Below are 9322 nucleotides of genomic sequence, written 5' to 3'. Positions count from 1 at the left end.
GGATGAAGGCTTCCCTAAGCCGTTCCTATCTCCCATGGGTCTTCAGTGTAGTAGGAGTTAATGGAGTTGCTCCAAATCCATGGTGGTCGTACTCTCCTTTGCTTGGCTGTCAGGCCATCGCTGCTGTTATGATTATTATCTACTATCAACCACCATCCTCGTTTAACCACGTGGACTGCCTAAGCCCTCTTACGTTCATGAACAATCAAAGCGATGCCTTTGTAGTGAGTTCCAGGGAGGCTGACGACGGAGTCGAGGCACACTCTTTTATTAAACTCTAGGACAGTACAATACTTGAAGGGGTAACGGCCCCTTCACCCGTACTAGATGGGAAAACACCACTAGCACTAATTCCCCTGTCCTGTTCCCAGTCCTCCTCTAATAGTGCTACGGGAGGCTGTCTGATCCGGCCCTGGTAAAGCACGGATCCCGGCACCCAGCTAAGCCGGCCTTGCTCTTACAAGAGCAGAGGTCCGGAAGCTCTTGGGGCCGCGCCGCTGGCTTGCCCAGCTCGGCCCTGACAAGGGCAGCGAGACAGGGGAGTCCCAGGGCCTATTCTGCCGGTCTTCAGACTTCACTGGTAAGCTTCTTCCACACTGACCCCGAGCTCTCTGGCTCCCCGCCTTTTATAGGAATTCCCTCCGAGGGGCGGGGTTATGGGGGATCACAGAGCCCCCATGGCCCCCCAGTGGTTAACGGATGCGGACGTGGATGTAGACACCCGTGTGTAGGTGCAGACACCCTGTGTTTTCTGTCCGCCCTTCTCTCTGTAATAACCCCTACACCTTTAACCCGTGCTTGTTCTCAAATCCATGAGTTTTCTTCTTTTTTACGTCTCTCAATGTCACTCCAAGCAATGCATTCTTTTTGTGATTCTCTTTCCGTGTTTTTTGGCCATGCTTCTAGTCCACGTGTGGCCAACCTGTAACAAACCGCGGTGCGCGTAGTAGTAGTAGTAGTACATCATATCTCGCCAAACGTTATCGTTACATCATTAATGGGGGAATTGTTTTTGCTTCACGCATTTTTTTTCTTACCGCGGCATTTTTCAGGAACGCATCTACCTAGTTAAGCGAGGACTCGCTGTACTTTGTAGTCTAGTCGTAGTGCCTTACGCCGACAATCCCGAACGACAAAAAATAAACCCAGACGAGCATCGTCGTGGAAAATATCGAGTGAGAAATGAAGCCCAGAATACGGACTCATCTCTGGCAGTGACCGGAGGAAAGAACAACAAGACGCACTTCCATGGATGTTCCTGCCTAAGGAAATCAGGGTAACAGAAAAAGTCATCATTGGCTGCAATGCAACCCACAAAATTATTGCGAGAGTCAAAACAAATGTTATCACTTAAGAAAATATTTCTCGTCCGAGCTTCGTTTTCGGGGAAATCGAAACGCAGCGTTTAAAGTAATGAACACAAACGGCGTTTGGGGTTTTGAGACGACGGGGATTGGGGGGGGGTCACAATGTCGCTAAGTTTAACGAACAAAAATGTGTACATCGCCAACGATCGCTGACATATGCAAATGTGTTTAAATAACAAAAGCGTACACTTTGTTGTGGACGTAGTACACAAAGGAGAGGAAGGTGTTTCTTTTGCACCCCTATTGGCCTTCCGGACGGATATCTCAAAGGTAAATCAAAGAGAGCATTGCGATCGGATGCTGGCGCGAGGTGCAAGCTGCATTCCGTGTGCGATCAACTGATTTCCAGAGATCAACTGATTTCCAGAGATCAACTGATTTCCAGCGCTCACGCTGCGGCTTAGCAGGGTTTTTGAGCTTTGAAGAGTAAATTTTAAGTCACGGGTTGCTTGCCGATTTTACACAACGCCTTACACGTGTTTTGTATTTTACTCACTTCCTAAGATTGTTTTTACGAGTCGAGCTGCAGTGGTTGTCTGATAGGGGCAAGTGGGTGGCAGAGCACATCTCCTCTGGCAAGCCTGAGTCAGCGGCAGAAATGCCGAAAAAGAAGTTGGACGTCAAGACCAAAGCAAGGGTCAACCTGGTTCAGAAACTGGCAAGCACAAACTGGGGAGCATCACAACACCAAGTGCTGCGGACATCAACGATGGCCCTTTGTGTCCTTTGTAGCCGACTACTGTGCCCCAGTATGGACCAGAAGTGGTCACCACTCGACTTGTTGATGTCCAACTGAACACTGCAATGCGTTGTATCACTGGAAGTCGACCCAAACACCATGGCTCTCCGTGCCATCACAAATTTCTCCCCTCACCACAACGCTGCAACCCTCCAGGAAGTCCTGCGAATCGAGGGAAACAATCGCCTTCCCATTCATCAGGACCTCAATAACGTCTTTCGTCATCGCTTGAAGTCACGCAAGCCCCTTTTGGAACCATCCGCTTAAGCTTCAACAATGCGAGGTAAACTCCAATGAAGCTTGGAGAGCTGAATGGAGTTCAAAAGAATTCACAAACACCGAGTGAAAGACCCAACGCAGACGATCCCTGGGATCTGCCACAAACCATGACAGATATGGATACCTGATACACAAATGGAAAATTAAAAACTCTCCAGTAGTGTGCGACTGTGGTCATCCAGAACAGACCGTACGACGTGTAACGCCGCAATGCCCGATCCACAAATACGAAGGAGACATCACAGCGATGATACACTCCACTGCTCCGGTTGTCTGGGCTTCACCGCCTGAATGTGACATTGTAGTTGTAGCTCTGCATCTACATCAGCAGCCGTACGACAAGGAGAAGACGTGGTGGAAATTCCACATTCTTTTCTGAGGCCAGTCACTCCATCAGACAACTAATCTTAATTACCAGCGACACGTCCTACTCAAAAAATGTAAATGTTGTGGATTCACTCTTCAACACACCGGTGAGCTAAAGTAGTAAACTATTTGTCTTTTGTCAACGTGAGACATTTTTTTTACTGATTGGCCGTGTCGGGTGGTGGAGGGTTGCGACACATTTATAAAAAATGCGATCTGACCCAAAAACCTTTATTATGAATAATATTGGTCGCGAAAGCCTACGTGTTAAATTGACTTCTTATAAAGTTGTACTGACCGCCCCCACCAAAGGAAGGATGGGTTCAATCGAGCTTTGCTCAGCATTTGACCTCTTTCTTGCGCTTTAATCACAGTGCCAACAGCCAGGATGTGTGCACGTACAAATAAGGGTACTTGCAAATCATAGCACAAGACATCGAGCCATTGGGTTGTTGTTTTTTTGTCATCGCGTATCAACCTTACGGCAGTGGCGAAGCATCGCTGTTGGTACACGGGTCGTGGCACGAGCAATTTAAATGGGGGTGGAAGATGAAGGGGGAGTGGGAGCTGTTCCGGTCCCACCACCCCTCCGAACCCTGGTCGCCGCTGAAAGTATTTTGCCCCAAACCGCGCCACCCGATAGCCGTACCGCTCACCGTCTCGTAGATCAATGGCTGCTCTTTGTCCCTCAGGGCTGGCGGATGGAATTCCCACGGCTCTCGTGTACACAATTGCTCCGCGGTGTGTATATATAATTAACCCTGTGAATAAGTAATTGGCCGATTCAGTTGCCCCGATCGCTCAACCTATTTTTCAGTTTGTTCCGACGACGCTGCGTTAAGCGTGGCTCTTAACTGGTTAGGAGCCGTCCATAAATGACGTCACGCACCTAGGGGGGGGGGGGGGTCAGACATTTGTGACGATGGGGGGGGGTTGAGAAATGTGGCATCACATCAAAATGCGCAACTTTAAATAAATATAGACAACACGTTCGACTTAATTAAATAGACTTTGTAATTAATGTTTTCATCCTACAACATCAGAGTGCAGCGCCATATTAAATACGCACTACAATGATGAAAGCGATTTGAAGCATTTTTTATTTTGGGGGGGGGGGCAGAGCTTTGTGACGTCATATTTGAGGGGGGGGGTCTGACTTTTTGTGACGCCGTGTGACGAAGGGGGGGGGTGGTCAAAAATCGTCCAAAATCGCGTGACGTCATTTATGGACGGCCCCTTACCAGCCCGGTGCGGGCACAGCAGCGATGAAACCTGGCGACTGGTATGGTGGATGAGAGGTGGTGGACGAGGGGTGGTGGATAAATCAGATATAGCTCGTGGCTCCCAATTGGAAGGTTGCAATCTTAAACAACTTCCGTGTTCCATTCAGCTTCTCAACGTCTAAGCCCCAACCTTGTCGAGTGTGTGCCCCCCTCCCTCCCTCTTCCCTCCCTTCTACCTCCTCCCTCCCATTTTTCAGAAGCGACCTGGCTATCACAAATGAAAAGGGAAAACCCCACGGGGAGAGAGACATGCAAACTCCAAATATACAGGGGTCAGGATCGGGATCGAACCAACGACCGCCTGTATACCAGGCCAGGTAATTGACATCTCGCCACCGTGCGCCCCAAGGAGTGGTAGGCCTGAAAGCCCCATGGTGTGTGCAGTGTGGGGACCACGGGGTCATTATAAAATGAGTACCGCCGCGTGAAAGGTCACCGTTGATCATCCCTGTGGATAAAATGGCTTCAGTCGTCATCATCCTCATAGTCGGCGATATTCAATCCATGGTTTGATGAGGTCTCCTCGAGCCGCTGCTATCTCCACAAAATCAGAATATTTTGTACTGAAAGCATCCGATGAGTTTGATCTTCTTGGTTCTTTCGGTAAAGTCACGTAGAAGGGAAATAATAAAAGAATGAAAATAAAACATAATAAAATACAATTTTCACGACGTTTCGGCCACAACGCAAGCAGCTGTCCTTAAATCGAAATTCATCCGATGAGTTATACAGCTCTTTTTTCACATACGTCTAGTGATCCCACTTTGTTATTATCTACCTAACACCTAATTTTTCCACTCCATCTCCCCTTGCAGACCTACGCTAGGACGTTTTTTTTCCATTCCTTGGGAGCCACTCCATCATTATCCTTGACCATCGTCATCAACATAGGAATGTGGAATTTCCACCACTGGCTGAGGGCGGGGCGGCGGGGAAGGGGGGTGAGCGCTGGCCCGTGTTTGTTCAAGAAAGCACTTAAACTTGTGTGTTTTCTTTGTGACACAACAGCAGGAGTCACCTGAAACGTTTTAGCCAGGATAGAGGCGGATTGTTGCGTAAAACCTGGGGTCACGAGCTACCACTGCTCGCTCCTTGATAAAAAACATTTGTGAGAGCCAGATCGTTTTTGAAAAAAAAAGCTAATAGCTCAGTGGGCTTTAGCTGGTAAGGTACATAAAGTTTAGTTTAATTGTATATTAGTAATAGGTTTTTACCCTTTTATCTGGCACCAAAACTGACACCTTTATACAAGGAATCATGTTTGCATTAACCACAACACTTGCGGTCAAAATGCAAAAAAAAGACAACTAATGTATGCACTGTCCTTGAAATTGATTGGTCCACACCCGAGACAGCATTTATTAGAGCCCATTAAGAGGTCTCTTAATGTTAATTGTATATATTAAGCGATTTGTTTACCTTTCCTATATTTTGCACTCCAATCGTGATTTTGTAGTGTTTCTTGTTGCAACTTTCTGACCCACACCTACTGTACATCTGTGAAAAAAAGCTTCATAGCTCATCGGATTCCTCCAGTAGGAATATAAATATTCAGATTTTGACATTGGGACGCGCAATGCCCGCGTTGGCATCCTTGAAGTGTATTTCCCAGCTGCACGCTGCCGTTCTTTTCCCATCCTGAATGTTTACATCGGAAAGAAGCCGTGTACTCAGCTTAGTGCTCGTTATCAATCCAGGCTCCATTCGTGGGGGAGAATGCGCCAGGTCAAGAGCCTGGTAGATCGAACCGGTGCCCTCTGCATTGCAAGTCCAGGCAGGTCAAGAGCCTGGGAGATCGAACCGGTGCCATCTGCATTGCAAGTCCAGGCAGGGCAAGAGCCTGGACTCATCTGCAGTTCATCAGCGATTGTCAGATGCTCTCAACATGAAGTGATTGTGAGTTTCACTGCGTGAAGTGATTGTGAGTTGCCCTCAGCATGAAGTGATTGTGAGTTGCCATCAGCGTGAAGTGATTGTGAGTTGCCATCAGCATGAAGTGATTGTGAGTTGCCATCAGCGTGAAGTGATTGTGAGTTGCCCTCAGCATGAAGTGATTGTGAGTTGCCATCAGCATGAAGTGATTGTGAGATGCCATCAGCATGAAGTGATTGTGAGTTGCCATCAGCATGAAGTGATTGTGAGTTGCCATCAGCATGAAGTGATTGTGAGTTGCCATCAGCATGAAGTGATTGTGAGTTGCCATCAGCATGAAGTGATTGTGAGTTGCCATCAGCGTGAAGTGATTGTGAGTTGCCCTCAGCATGAAGTGATTGTGAGTTGCCATCAGCGTGAAGTGATTGTGAGTTGCCATCAGCATGAAGTGATTGTGAGTTGCCATCAGCGTGAAGTGATTGTGAGTTGCCATCAGCATGAAGTGATTGTGAGTTGCCATCAGCATGAAGTGATTGTGAGTTGCCATCAGCATGAAGTGATTGTGAGTTGCCATCCGCATGAAGTGATTGTGAGTTGCCATCAGCATGAAGTGATTGTGAGTTGCCATCAGCATGAAGTGATTGTGAGTTGCCATCCGCATGAAGTGATTGTGAGTTGCCATCATCATGAAGTGATTGTGAGTTGCCATCAGCATGAAGTGATTGTGAGTTGCCATCATCATGAAGTGATTGTGAGTTGCCATCATCATGAAGTGATTGTGAGTTGCCATCAGCATGAAGTGATTGTGAGTTGCCATCAGCATGAAGTGATTGTGAGTTGCCATCATCATGAAGTGATTGTGAGTTGCCATCAGCATGAAGTGATTGTGAGTTGCCATCAGCATGAAGTGATTGTGAGTTGCCATCAGCATGAAGTGATTGTGAGTTGCCATCAGCATGAAGTGATTGTGAGTTGCCATCGGCATGAAGTGATTGTGAGATGCCATCATCATGAAGTGATTGTGAGTTGCCATCAGCATGAAGTGATTGTGAGTTGCCATCAGCATGAAGTGATTGTGAGTGATGCACTCTGCATCTCACTACACGTCTAGTAGCTACATATGTAGTAGCTAGAGGCCCAGCACTTTCAAGGGCCCAGCGCTAAATGCTTTCAAGCTTTCAATTCCGATTCAGTGATTCTGCACTTGCTCTATTACTAGAGTACTATACTACCTTCAACTTTTATGAACGACCGGGTGTTTAAGGTTAGCAATTTGTCGTATTATATGGCTGTATAGTAAATGAAAAAATACAATTGCTTTAGGATGCAAGTTTAAAATTTGTGTTTTTTTTTATTTAGGGCCCCTGTATAACATATGTTACAGGCCCCGCACTAGCTTAATCCGGCACTGGGACCGGCGCCCTTTGCATTGCAAGTCCAGCGTGCGCACCCCCGCCCCCCCCCCCGTGTTGTCCTTCCTCCTGCACCCCCGATCAGAACGGTTGGCGATGCACGGTGTGCGAAAAAGTTCCACACACACATACACAAGACAAAGATCTCCCGTATAGCCTTAACAGACTGTTGGGGCAAGTGCTGTTAGCGAGCACCTATGAAGGCCGGCACGGCACACGATGGGGTGGGTGGCCAGTGCCACGCCCGGCCGCCTTTGTCTCTCTAGTGACGAAGTTTACACATCGCACCAGGTACTCATTTGAGGCTGAGTCGACCTGTGGGGAGGCCCACGACCGGTTCAGATAATCGTCACTGGTGTTGGCCGTGAGCGGGAATCGAACTCGGGTCACCGGGTTCATAGCGCAGCATGCTAACTCCTACACTTCATCTCCCCACATACACATACATACACACGAGTTACACTGTCTGGGTAAATCCCAGCAGCGCTGCAAATGAGCGTAGGGGCAACTTCCTCCGGAGAGATGACTGGCAGTCCTCAATTCCGTTATTACGTTAAGCCCAATGAGTTGTCCGGTGAGTTATTTTAAGTCGAAACTTTTCCACCGCTATTTGGATTCCAATCGGGCTTTGGAGTGGGCGTGCGTTTCATCTGCTCTGAGAAAGGACAGATTCTGTTTTGGTTGAACGCGAAACGAGTGGAATGTGTTCAGTGTTCCGAACCAGATCACTTTGTTTGCTTTCAATCGCCGGGGAATTTCCATACCACTGGATCCAGAGCTTATCCCAGACAATCGAGGAGTTTACGACTGGTACTATATTTCGTCATAGATGCAATGCCCAGGAATTTATAATATCCATCCGTGTGGTGAGCAATAATAGCACTTGACTCATTACTAGCAAGCTGCGAGTTAAAATCCCCAGATTAGGGATCGACATGGGTGGTGCTGATTGCAGTGTTTAGATGTTTAACCATGGGGAAGAAATTGCACATTTATTTGTTAGGAATCAGTCTATCCATAGCGCAACAATGCCTAACATCCCATAAAATTGTACCAATTTTATCGACTCCCGAAGGCTAATGGGCTAAACTGACTCTGACTGGGGTTTGAACTGGCAACTCCGATTGGTAGATCCAGGCCGGTGGTTAATTTAAGACGTCGGCTTTCTTCTCGGCCATGTTATCTCCAAAGGAGAACAATTTAATTATATGTAATTCTATTACGTATTATTACATTTACAATACTTAATCCCCCTCCCCCCGTATTAATCTACGATAGAACGATTTAAGTCTGTCCTGCGTGCATTCTACCCTTGTTCTCAAGAGCATCATCTCGGTCTCCCGATCTCACATTCACTTTTTAATTCTCAATCGCATCACTTCTCTCTGACTCACATCATCGATCTTCTGCTGTGCCTACCGCAGAGTCTGGGCCTGCCTCCTTTCTGTGCTGTGCTTCCGAGTGATGTTCTGTTTGCAGCGGTTGGCATTGGTGCCACTTGTCACAGCCCAATGTTGTTATCGGTCGTTTTTCGTGAGATCTAGAAACGTCCCTTATGGAATTCCGAGTCGGCAGCGCAACTGCGTACTGCATCGGGGAACGACCGTGGAACTTGACACTACAGCACTACTTCTCATGCCACATTTATAGGCTTTCCTTATGCCAATACTTGATTAAATGCCATTGTTCTGTACCGTTCATTCCACTGATTTGTTTGTTTGCTTTTTTGCATAACTAGAAAATATAAAATATTCCTTAGTCCTCTACCCAATGGCAGGGCTTTGGGCTCAAATTCCAATCTTGAGCATGCTACTTTATTGCACTCTGCGCCCCCACCTTCCTTCGAGTCTTTCCAAGACTCCTTCCTGCCAACACGTCCATCATCAAATGCTGTCGCCGCTGAGAATGTGTGCCAATTCCACATTTTTGCATTTTTTTTCTGGATTGTACTACTGTGATTCATCTCATGCGCTAGAACTTTCTAGTTTCCTCATGCCCTCGTTT

This window comes from Lampetra planeri, chromosome 6, assembly GCF_965212315.1.
Source record: "Lampetra planeri chromosome 6, kcLamPlan1.2.h2, whole genome shotgun sequence".
Lineage (NCBI taxonomy): Eukaryota > Metazoa > Chordata > Hyperoartia > Petromyzontiformes > Petromyzontidae > Lampetra > Lampetra planeri.
The sequence above is the reverse complement of the archived record's forward strand: the minus strand, read 5'-3'. Positions refer to the sequence as shown.